The 12,597-nt window shown below is 40.3% G+C and overlaps 1 protein-coding gene across 1 annotated transcript in view; it reads left to right on the forward strand.

Annotated features, from left to right (window-relative positions):
• The window catches only part of adam19a (ADAM metallopeptidase domain 19a), a 313,483-nt gene that overhangs the window by 138,183 nt on the left and 162,703 nt on the right, over nucleotides 1–12,597 (forward strand). The gene's annotated exons all lie outside the window — the stretch shown is intronic.

Raw genomic sequence — 12,597 nt, forward strand, 5'->3', positions numbered from 1 at the left:
GGTTGGCATACCAACTTAACATTTATCAACTGTTATTTGTTAAATTATTGTAGTTATGTGTTAGGTATTGTAATTTCCGCTTGCAGGATTAATAAAGTATAAATTATTATTATTATTATTATTAGGTGACCTAGGTTTACTTGTTATATATTTAAGTAGTTTAAAACGTTAATATATTGTTCAATTTAAATAATTTTCAATTTAAAAAAACTCCATAAAAGAGCCTTTCTTTGATGTCATTTTTCAGTTTTTCAAGAATCTGTTTAGGAATCAGAATTGTTTTAAAAGTAGCGGTTTGGCATCGGAATTGTAAAAATCCAAACGGTACACAACCCTAAGAAGGAGTTTGTGTCACCTTCTCGATGGGGAAGTTTGACCAGTTCAATGCCCAAGTATCAGAGAGAAGAAACTTGGGATACTTGTGTAAAATGCGCTGCCAGGCACTGGGCTTCTGATATCATGGTTTGGAATTCTGGATCTGTGCTCAGAGATTCTTGTGTGGTCTGGTAGTTTTTCAGATGTAGGCCGCATGGCCATTGAGCATATAGATCATGTTTTTGGTGTTGAAAGCTTTTCCTGTTTGTGGGTGATTGAAAGTAGTGTCTTTGTGTGTGAAAATGCATTGTGGGCAGTTGCCACATCTTTAATTGCCGTGAGGAATAGTCTGTAGAAAATGATGCTGGGCCAGTGTTGGAAGGTCGGCACGTTTCTCAGATTTCTCTTGTAGACAACCCGAGGTTGTGTGGTTAAACATTTGTTGAATGCAAGGTCAGATTAAATTATGTGCCAGTGTTTTAAAAGGATGGATTGAAATTCCCTGCCAAGGGTGAATACTGGATTATACAATAAACTCTAGACTGAGATGCTCCGGATCTCTGTATACAAAACTGGTGTGACAGGGAAGTCTACTGTTGTAAAGTATGTTCTGGTTTTGTGATTTATGCCGTCTCCAGGATCCGCTGTTTGAAATCCACTGTGGGATTATGGTTTAGGACTACAAATTTGTGACGTAAAGACTATAAACTCTGCTTTCCAACAGCCTTAAACCTACATGTAATGTTTGTATAATTAGGTTCCTTTTAGATGTTTGTCTTAGATTATCATACCTTGCAAAAATCTCCATTTTATGAAGTTAGTTTATCTGTCTTTCATTTAATGTTAAAAGTCTCCTGTAGCCAATACAAATCAATTTGTTTTAAGAGTTTTCTGCAAAATAGGTGTTAGTATATTGAAACCACACAGAATAATACTCTACATATCACCGCTCTAAAATACAGACAAATTCAAAGTTGACTTGTATTGAAAAGGGTTTAAATGATCACACAGCACTGAAATATATTCCCCCCCCCCCTTTCTTAAAACACTCACAATAGACAAAATATACTGCACAAGGATGGATATTTGTATTATTGATATTATAATTATAAAATAGATTAAAATACAATATACAATTAAAGATGCAAGCAGTGTTGGACGGGCAGTCGCTCCTCTGCACGCGTCGGGGTTACTGGCAGACGCTGCTCCTTGCGACCATGCATTAGCGCGGCACTCAGACACTACAAATTGTCACCAATGAAAAGGGAACTCCCTGCTGAGTTCAATGATACCTCACACAATACTCTACGTCATACAGTTAATTAGCTGTGAAAGGGGGCGTGGCCAAAGCATAGGGGTCGGGGCAAACCTTTACCAATAAAAAAGTAAGTCTCTGCTGAGTTCATTGATACCTCACATAAGACTCTACCTTAAACGGGTCACCAGTTATGAAAGGGGGCGTGGCCAACCATCACCAATGAATAAGGAACTCTCTGCTGAGTTCAATGATACCTCACACGAGGGTGTACATCAAACGGGTCACCAGTTATGAAAGGGGGCATGATTTAAGCATAGTGGGCAGGCCAAACCATCACCAATGAAGAAGGAACTCTCTGCTGAGTTCAATGACACCTCACACAAGACTCTACCTTAAAGTGGCCATATTATGCTCATTTTCAGGTTCATAATTAGGGGTCCAAACCTGAGTCTGCAAGAACCGGCGGTAGCAAGAGCTACGCCATTCGCACAGCAGGGCTGTGGAACCCTATTGTTTTTCTAAGGATTAATCATCATCATTATTCTTCTCCGCCTAAAACTCCGACTACAGCCTAAACCGTACATGGTGGGGGGTTGCCATTTTCAGGACTGGTCCGAAACTCCGCAAGGACCTCAGGCGCAACAATTCACCCACTTCCACCACTAGGTGGCGCTATACCAGAAAAAATGTGTTTGGCCCTATAACTCCCACACCGTACACCAGACATTCAAAAGCCATACATCCACTCGTTCGCTGGATTGAACTGAATCACGTGATATAGGCCACGCCCATTTCCGCCTAGACTTTTACGCGTGAAAAATCGCGATTTATCAAAAACCTACTTTTTCGATCTCCTCCTAGACTGTGCGACCAATCTGCATGAAACTTGGAGCGTAGCATCTCCAGACCGACCTGACAAAAAGTTAATAAAAATAATTTTGATAGGATTAAAAATTGCGCATATTACTCACAAACTAATTTGTGTAGCTAACTATGAAAACACCAACTTTGCCATATCTCGGCCAAAATAAATGCTATCAATGACAAACTTTAGACTCTTGTTTGCCATGAGCCGCTGGAGGTCCCCGACGCGTTTTTACGAAAATTGGTCACTAGGGGGCACTACAAGTACAAAATGTTTATATTTCATGAACGGCTCATCCGATTTTTACAAAATTTGATGGGTACCATCAAGGGCCACTCCTGAGGCTAAGCCTCGAGTGGGGTACTGAGGGGTCAAAGTGGGCATGGCCTATGGGACCCAAGTCTAGATTCACCACTTACACTAATGTGAACAACTTTAAATTTACAGGGTAGATGGACAATGGGTCTTGGACCACACCTACCAAAAATTACACATGTGGACCACTAGGTGGCTCTATAATGTTTTTTTACCTTTAACTCCCACATTACACATCGCCCACATTAGAAAGCCATACATCCACATGTTCCTTGAATCAAGCTGAATCACATGATAGAGGCCACGCCCATTTCCGCTTAAATCTTTACACGCAATATTGTGTAATGCGCAAAACCAACTTTTTCGAACTCGTCCTAGGCTGTGCGACAGATCAGGACGAAACCTGGTACGTAGCATTTCCAGATGGACCTGACCAGAAGTTACTCAAAGAATTTTGCTACGTTAAAGTATGCGCATTTGACGACCACACAAATTTTCCTGGCTAGCTACCACACACATATCATATCATATCTCGGCCAAATTAAATGTTATCAGCCAAGGACTTGAGATCCTTGTTCAACATCCCACTACGATGCTCTGTACCGAATTTGGCGAAGATCGGCCTTTAGGGGGGCGCTATAAGCAACGTTTATTTGTTTTGGTCAATAACTCAATGCATTAAAATGGGAAATTTGCAATTGCAATATCTCTGCCACAGTAAATGCAATCAACACAAAACTTGTGGTGCTCGTTTGGCATGCCGCTCTGAGGCTTTCCAAGATTGGTAGATTGGCCATTAGGGGGCGCTATAATCAACGTAGAAAAGTTTTGGCCCTTTTACTCAATCTATGTTAATGGCATATTTTCAATGGAAATGTAGCACAGACCTTGCAGCTCACACTTCTCAATATTTACCGACGTTTGCCTCCCCACCGCCAGGCTTCAGGTTCCGCTTTCACACGCTCCCCGGGGAGTCGGGGGGCGACTGGCGTGGGTGGCTTGGGCCCCGTCATAACTGCTTGCAGTTCTAGTTGTATTTTGAGGTTGTACCAGAATAGGTTTACATTGGAGACTTCTTCTAGCGCACTTCCAACTTTGCGTGGAATACCTGCAGAACAGGGACATGTAAGTAGTTCTATACAATTTATTTTGTAGATTAGGGTGAATTTTTGTGTGTTGTAGCAGTGTTTTGCCATTGAGAACGAGCTAGCATGCTAGCGCTAGCATGCTAGCTAAGGGTTAGCCCCCTAGGCCCCTCGTCTCGGCTAGTGACGTAGAAAGCCTTGCAGATTTTGAACAGCTTGCCCGGAGACTGAGTTTGTAGTTTGTATGCGTGTGGAAGTACCAGAGACACAAAATAACACCCCAAATCCCAGAAAAAGTGATTTTTTTCATAATATGGGCACTTTAAACGGTTCAAATGTTATGAAAGTGGGCGTGGCCTGAGTAAGTGGGTATGGTTAAAGTATAGTCTCACAATATCACATGTAGACCACACTTTATAAGTTTCATGTAAATCGGATGACGTTTGTCATATAAGGCTGATTTCCTTCTTCGTTCATCGATAAATGCTCAAAATGGCCGCCACGCCCACACCATTGCTTTTAATAACTTCAACTTTAAGGTGTTGAGATGGTACAGACCAAATTTGAAGTCCATCGGATGAAATCTCTAGGAGGAGTTTGTTAAAGTATAGCACCTTGACGTTTAGGTCTACTTCCTGTTGCCAATAGGGGGCACTATGACTTTAAGCCAATATCGGCCTGTAGATGTCATCAGGGTTGGACTCCTGAAAAGTTTCGAGCCAATGGGACAATGTACACTCAAGTTACACCCACTTCCTGTTTCGATGGCGAAACGCACAAAATGGCTGCCCCACCACGGCCATGCCCTATGACGAAAAGTTTTTCTTTTAATAACTTTTCATCTTTAAAGTCTTAAGATGTCACAGACCAAATTTGAAGTTGATCGGACAAAAATCGCACAAATGTTGAACTTTCAATTCAAAATGGCGGACTTTCTGTTGGGTTTAGGGTATGGCTCCAGTTACGTTTTTTTTTACGTCTTGACATGCTTCATATGCGTACCAAGTTTCGTGAGTCTACGTTAAACGTACTGCAGGGGCTCAATTATTTTAATTTTGTAGGGTGCGCTAGCGAGACATTTTTGTGCGCCTATTCCCGAAACCCTTAAAAACGTAAATTTTCATCAGACTTGATGCGACCGCCAATTTTGGTGAGTTTTTGAGTATGTTAAGCCCCTCAAAAAGGCGATTTATTTGCCGGAAGAAAGGAAAGGAAAGGAAGAATTCCTTCAGTTTCAATAGGGCCTTCGCCACTGTCGGCGCTCGGGCCCTAATAATGCCTTCAGTTTCAATAGGGCCTTCGCCGCTGTCAGCGCTCGGACCCTAATAATAACTCCTTCAGTTTCAATAGGGCCTTCGCCGTTGTCGGCGCTCGGGCCCTAATAATGCCTTCAGTTTCAATAGGGCCTTCGGCGCTCAAGCCCTAAAAATGATCTGCAGGTGAGATCCTAAATCTGGCAGTTTGCCAGTTGGAGATCCAGGATACACACTATTAACATGTTATTTTCCACATAGGATCATATTTTCAGACAGCTACTTTAAGTACCCCCACTCAGCTGTTAGCTGTTGTAGTTGTGTCACAGTGATTGTTGGTATGTTGTGAAGGAACGTGGGAAGCATTGCACTGCAAGTGTGTGATTTAAGAGCAAGAGCGAGGGGCCTCAATTAGTCAGTCAAAGGCAGTGTACACATACTGGATGCATAGGATTTCAGTTGCTTGGAAACAAATTGATGACTTCGAGTAAGAGGAGACAAATGGAGGACAGTAAGGCAGGCTGACAGAAAAACAAAAAACCCTAAAACAATGGTGGCATACAGGAAACAGACAGGCAGTGATGAATGAAATGGAGAGGAGACAGAAACTGAGTCTGGCCCAGGGAGCCACACTGTGTGATACAGGACAGCCAGCTGGCAGAGTCTGTGCTTATTTTAAACCGCCAGTCCCAGCAAAGCGCACAAGTTTGGTCTGGACCTGCGAATGTAGGTCAGAGAAAGAGGGAAGCAGTCGCTCTGTGTATGGAGTTACTGGGAATGTTACTGGAAACTGAGTTTATTTTATCTACTGGGCCTCTTCCACTGGGACAGGACTGGGACATGGCCAGGGTGTTTGAAGGCCAAGATCATTACTTTTACAATTATAAAAGGAGGAAGAAATGTATCAAACAAACAAATATATCCCCATATCTTGTTATAAAAATAGGACTAAGACGTTTTAATTATGTCACTATAAGGATAGAAAATAGGTTGTTATGAAATCAGTCAAAAGTACCACGTTGTCATAAATATCTTGTCAAAAGTAATTTAAGTCATCATTTAGTCTGGTTAAACTAACTGGTTTATAATTAGTGCACACTAGAGTCAGTTACCCAAGTGAAATTCAAGATGCTGCATTATATGCTGTCATCTTTTGTTCTTTCTAACCTTTAACTATCCGCATTTTTTGAAACAGGTAAATCATTTCTGAAAAGTGTTTAATCAAACTGATAGACTGGTCTGACAATGTTGGACTCCATATTAAGTCAGCTAAACAGACATAAGGGAGGAGGAGGAGAGATGGATGGAAAGAAAATGAGCCGGGAATGTGCTGGGGGGCAGCTGACCTACACACAGATCCTGAGAATAGATTGAGCTGTGTGTGTGTGTGTGTGTGTGTGTGTGTGTGTGTGTGTGTGTGTGTGTGTGTGTGTGTGTCATGGAATCCCAGCTGTCGTAAGGCTTGACATGCCTGTGCTGGCTGAGGTGCCCAGAACACACAAAGGATATAGTTGTGTGGTTTGTGTGTGAATCACATGTTTGGCCATCCTGCCACACCACATTATTTTCGTACATGTCGATTATTTGGACTATGAAGTGTCAGTGAAGGGTGAAAAATGCTGATCAATGTTCTCCAAAGCCCAACATGAAGTCCTCAAATGTCTTATTTTGTCCACAAAATAACAAATGACTCAAGCTGATTAATCAATTATCAAAATAGTTACTGATACATTTAGAAGTTGACAACTAATTTTAAAATTTTTTGAATATTCTGACACAAAAATGGAATTTTTCTGACGGACACACTGGTAGAAAATGAACTCTGTTTGAGACCTGTGTCTTTCTCAGCAACAAACTCGCGAGATCTGGCCACACAGATAAGCTAATGTCAATGTCATATTATTTTCGTAATGCTCAATATGGCTTTTAGCTGTGTGAATATCTAATGTTAGCAACAGAAAATATAAATACATTCTGCAAATATAACTTTTCATTCATCCACACAACATTCACTACTCTTTCAAACAAGGCCATTTTGGAGACAGGAAGTGTGTACCGTTTCTGGCCATTGAGGCAGCGTGTAATACACTATCTTTAGTTATAGAGAATCTTTGGTTAAGTGTACCTAAATTATTTTGTTAAACATCTTAATGAAGTTTAATTGCTGCATCGATCATACATCGATTTCTTGTATGCCAAAACGGTATACATGAAAATTTGTATATTTAGTACAGTTTTATGTGCAATCTGTCAAATTAAAATGGATTCATGACTGAACTTAATTCTTAAAATCTCAATCATGTGAAAAGCTCTGTACTGTAGCTATTTTCACAGTTCTTCAGTAGAACTTCAGAGCAGTAAAGATCTATTCCTTGTAAGCAATGTTTTTGTTTATGTGTATGAGCCGGGTCTGTGTGGGAGGGGGTCAAGTTGGTACTTTTGTAGTCAGTGCTCCATCCAAAATGAACAATAATACTGTGCACTCACTGTGGGGAAATCAAATAAAATCAAATGGTTAAAACATTTCAGTTCATCAGTATCTATTAAACAGACCAATTAGCTGTACATTTGTATATTAGTGAGAATCTTTTAAATAGAGTCAGAAATAACAATAAAATGAAGGAAGCAGAGTTAGCTAATGTTATAGTTTGGCAAACTGATGGACCTACCACTCTGTCTTTTCAGCAGCAAAAAAAGTGAACCCACTTGCAACCTGTTAGTTACAAACACGATACAGAGTGGCTTTTTTATGTTATGAACTATCTTTCGCTGAGATTACAGACGAAGGCCTGTGATGCACATTTACCAGGTAACTACAGCTGTAGATTGGACATTTTAGGTTTTAAAGAGGTCACTGTTGTAATGTCACACTCTGCATCAAATCCTGAAATATATTCTCCCATCAATAATAATTTTTAATGGAAAGCAGTGCTATAGTTTCCTCATCCAGATGAAAATCCAAATGAAACTGCCTTCTAGGGGGAAAAAACGATAATGAATAAATAATCTGTTTAGAAATTGAACTGGCACAGTTTCAACTTATGAACTCAAGAAGAGCTTCTTCACCTCAGAAAGTAAGAACATCACTTTGGCTAATGTTACCGGTAACTTTGTTTACACTGTGGCATATCTTTGTGTGTGAACAAGCAAGGCAAAAGAATTAAGCAGACATGTACATTATTAAACAAGTGCCGGCAGGGTAATCACCATATATTAAATATTAATAGCGTCAAAACAATTGGCCATATCATTTAATTAGCTTGCATTAGCTGGTGGTGCTCAGCAGCTTTATCTCCTCGCCTCAGTATACCTCTCACACACAGCTAAGGATGATGACCTTAAATAGCACATTTAATTTTAATTGCAAATTTTCTGTTGAGGGTTACTAGATGAAGTGTAAGTTCTCTCTAAGTTAATGAAAGCCTTGATTACACTGCCACCCTGGGATGATGTGTAATAAAATGGGCAATAGATGCCATCCATTGTACGTAATGATGAGGCAGACCCTTTCAGTTGTGTCTAGTTTAGCTAAATGTATTGCTGTGCTCCAGACGGCAGATCTGACAAGGTGTTAATTAGGGCTGGAGTCCTCTGAGAGTCTGACTTCACAGAGACAAGTTTAGAGGAAACAGCACTTTTAAGCACTCTCCTGGCAACAGCTTTTATTATCTCAGTTCCTTCATTGATTTTTCCCCAGGATCTAGTTTGTTTGAACTTGGTTGCAGCCCCACAGTATCTCCAATTTAATAATGATTAAAATCAATAATAAGCTTTGTTCCGTTAATCTGCTCTAATCCTGTTCGGGATATCAGCTCAGACAATGACTGGCAGCTCCAAGCCACAGCGTCCGCCTCCTTTTTTTGCGAAGGAAATTCCCAAGAAAACCACTCCGATTCAGAGCTGCTTCAGCTGGCAGGATGAAGGGGCGAGGGGAGAGAGAAGGAGGAGGAGTAGGGGGGGACGTATGAGTCAGTACCAGGAAATGAATTGTCCTGCAAAGGCTATATGGAGTGTGGGAAAGACAGAGATACTGCAGAGGGTTAGACAAGCTCACAGGAACCAGAATAAACCCTCAGTGAAAGTTAGTCCTGGTGGTCAAGAAGGGTACGGAGGAGAAGTAGATGTAAAGTCAGAGTGAGACAAAGAGCAGGTGGTGGTGTTTGGCTAATGTGAGCCTGGGCCTGCCAGACCTGTATACCCTGCAGACTCGGTAGTGTTTCATATTTGGCATGTGCTTAGGAAGTCCTGTTAGAGCAGCTGTGCAGCCTTGAAACATTAAATATTTACTCAACATGTCTGCGTGGTTGCGTATCTGCAGAAACACACATTCTGTGACATCTGATGCTTGTCCAATACGGTCCCGTTCACCATTGTATCCCGAAAGACAGCGTTGCCTCATCTGTCAAAGTGTGACCTTCTGAAACTGAACGTCTGAGACAGACCACAACCAAGACTCAAGCCTGCAAGTCTCTCATTTCACTACACGCCTAAAGTCCAGGATGACTGATGGCCAGCACAAATCACACTTCACACACCTTTTCCACATCCTCAGACAGCAAAATCATGCACCACAACAGTTTTTTCTCTAGGTTTGCAAAAGAATTAGGAGCACGTATTTGATGGGGGGTTTAATGGTTTTTCAGTAAAAAGAAAAATGCAATTTCACACGATTTTGGGCCATTATTATTACCATATCGATCCATATCGTCTATTATGTTGGAAAAGCTAGAGCAGATAATACAAATTACCACTCAAAAAACTTGATTAAGAAGTCCACTGGAGACCAACTACAACCATTAGATCTGAGAAAAGTCATTTAGTTAGTTTTGACGCTCACATTGATTTTCAATTTACTCTGCTTAGGTGGTGCCCAAAACGGATTAGGTGCTACACCTAAGCCGTGAAATGCTAGAGAAAACTCTGCACAATACAACTTTACACAGTCAGAAGGTTGTTGGAACCATTACAATGTGTTATCTTTATTATAAAGCTTTAAAGGCATGCAGCTGCTTTTAATTTTATAAGGAATAAAAATAGCTTTCAGTGTAAGATTTCCTGTATTTGTTGCATTCACTTGTGGATATTTAACCTGCTAGTACACACCCAGCATTTTAAGGCTCATTGTTGTCATGGAAGTGACCTTGAAATGTATTTGAACTGAGACTAGTAACACTGACCCTGTCAATCGATGTCTCTTTTATTTGAAATTCCAGCTGTCATAATATCCTGGCATAGCATTTCCCAGATCCAGGTTCTCTACAAGCCTGTCATGTTCGATTTGAAAAACATGCGAAGAATTTAGCTCGCAGTCTCCTGGCCTTCTTTTGAACTCTCCAAATGGAGTGGCACTTGTTAAAGGACCAGTGTGAAGGATTTAGGGGGAAATGGAATATAATATTCAAAACTATGTTTTTATTTAAGTATTATCACCTGACACTAAGAATTGTTGTCTTTTTGTTAGCTAAGAACGTTGGTTCCCAAACTGGGATGTAGGAGGTGTTGGAGCCATTACACCACTTTGTTTTGTTTATATTAGGGCTGTCAAAATAAAGCATTAATTTCGATTAATTAATCTGAGAAAAAATAACACAAAAATAGCCCTTCAATAGCCCTGCAACAACCTTATTGATAAACATGGAAGACCGTGGCAACAGTAGGCTATGTGTGACAAAATAATCTCAAATCAGACTTTCCACACTAAAGGTCACATGATGACATCTGCGTCAGCTCCACCTCCTGATGAAGACCATAAGACAATGATGATTGCTACAAAAAAGCTGGACCTTTGAGCTGAGCTTATTTTAGTGCCAGAAAGGTGTTAATTTCTGCGTTAACATAACATCATATGGTGCGGTCAAGACGTCCCACAATGAACTGATATATTTTGCTATAGATTTGTCTAATATCCGTGTGACGATATGTTGTGACAAGTGCATTGCGAGATAAACCGCTGGCTTGTGTCCCAGTGTTAACTAGGGTTGGGTATCGTTTGGGTTTTTTCCGATACCGGTGCTAAAACCATACTTTTAAAACGGTGCCGGTGCCTGAACCAAAATATATATATTTATAATGTATATAATATAAAATATAAAAAAAAGCAGCACAAAACGACAGTTGGCGACATTAAAGAACGGCTTGTTTATTGCTAAGGCTGTATGGTCAAAATTAAATGATTGATTAATAATGTAATAACAATAACTTACAATGACTTATTTCACCAGTAAATTGCTGGTAAATACGGTGGCCCTTAAGTGAAAATCACAACAGCAAATAGAAAAACACAACAGCAAATAGGAAAACACGACAGCAAATAGGAAAACACTTCAATAAATCATAAAACACGACGGTAAATCATGAAAACACAACAGCAAATAGGAAAACACGACAGCAAATAGGAAAACAAAACGGCATTAACTAGGCCCTACCTTTTCCGGTAGAAGTTAATGCTGTCGTGTTTTCCTATTTGCTGTCATGTTTTCCTATTTTCTGTCGTGTTTTCCTATTTTCTGTCGTGTTTTCCTATTTACCGTTGTGTTTTCCTATTTGCTGTCGTGTTTTCCTATTTGTCGTTGTGTTTTATGATTTGTTGAAGTGTTTTCATATTTGCTGTCGTGCTTTCCTATTTGCTGTTGTGTTTTCATGTTTGCTGTCGTGTTTTCATATTTGCTGTCGTGTTTTCCTATTTGCCGTTGTGTTTTCCTATTTGCCGTTGTGTTTTATGATTTGTTGAAGTGTTTTCATATTTGCTGTCGTGTTTTCCTATTTGCTGTCGTGTTTTCCTATTGCCGTTGTGTTTTATGATTTGCTGTTGTGTTTTATGATTTGTTGAAGTGTTTTTATATTTGCTGTCGTGTTTTCCTATTTGCTGTCGTGTTTTCCTATTGCCGTTGTGTTTTATGATTTGCTGTTGCGTTTTTCTATTTGCTGTTGTGATTTGCACTTCAGGGCCACCGTAGGTAAACGACAAAAACAAGCACCAGATGGGAAAAGAGTATTTTACAATAACTTTGAATGCACCACAAGGCTGGTGAGTTTCAAGTAAACGCACCATCTGTGGCAGCTGCGGACTGTTACGTCGCAGTGTTGGAATCTTCTACAGGGAAATACAGTCACACTTTACACCACTTAACGTAAGCTGTCATCATTTTAACCATTGTGTTTAATCCAGCTACTAGCTAATGGTAACTTAGCGTCCCATGCAGCGATGCTTCTGAATTTATTTTTCATTCTTATTCGGTCTCGATACTACCATTTACGTCGGAACCGGTGCCCTATTGGCATGCTGATGCTCCAGCAGTTTTATTCACTGCTTGGCACAACCCAGCTACCTAACCTTGACTGATTTTTTTCTACATGGCTCATTCAGTGTGTGCTACAGTATTTAATTCTGTTTGTCAAACGACACCATGCTTAGTGATGTGACCATTGTTTGTTGCAGTCAGCTCCCCGCCACACAAGGCAACTCAAGAAATGCTCAGAGCTTTGCTTATAGTTGTCAATTCCAGA

The sequence above is a fragment of the Sander vitreus genome, chromosome 19, assembly GCF_031162955.1.
Source record: "Sander vitreus isolate 19-12246 chromosome 19, sanVit1, whole genome shotgun sequence".
Lineage (NCBI taxonomy): Eukaryota > Metazoa > Chordata > Actinopteri > Perciformes > Percidae > Sander > Sander vitreus.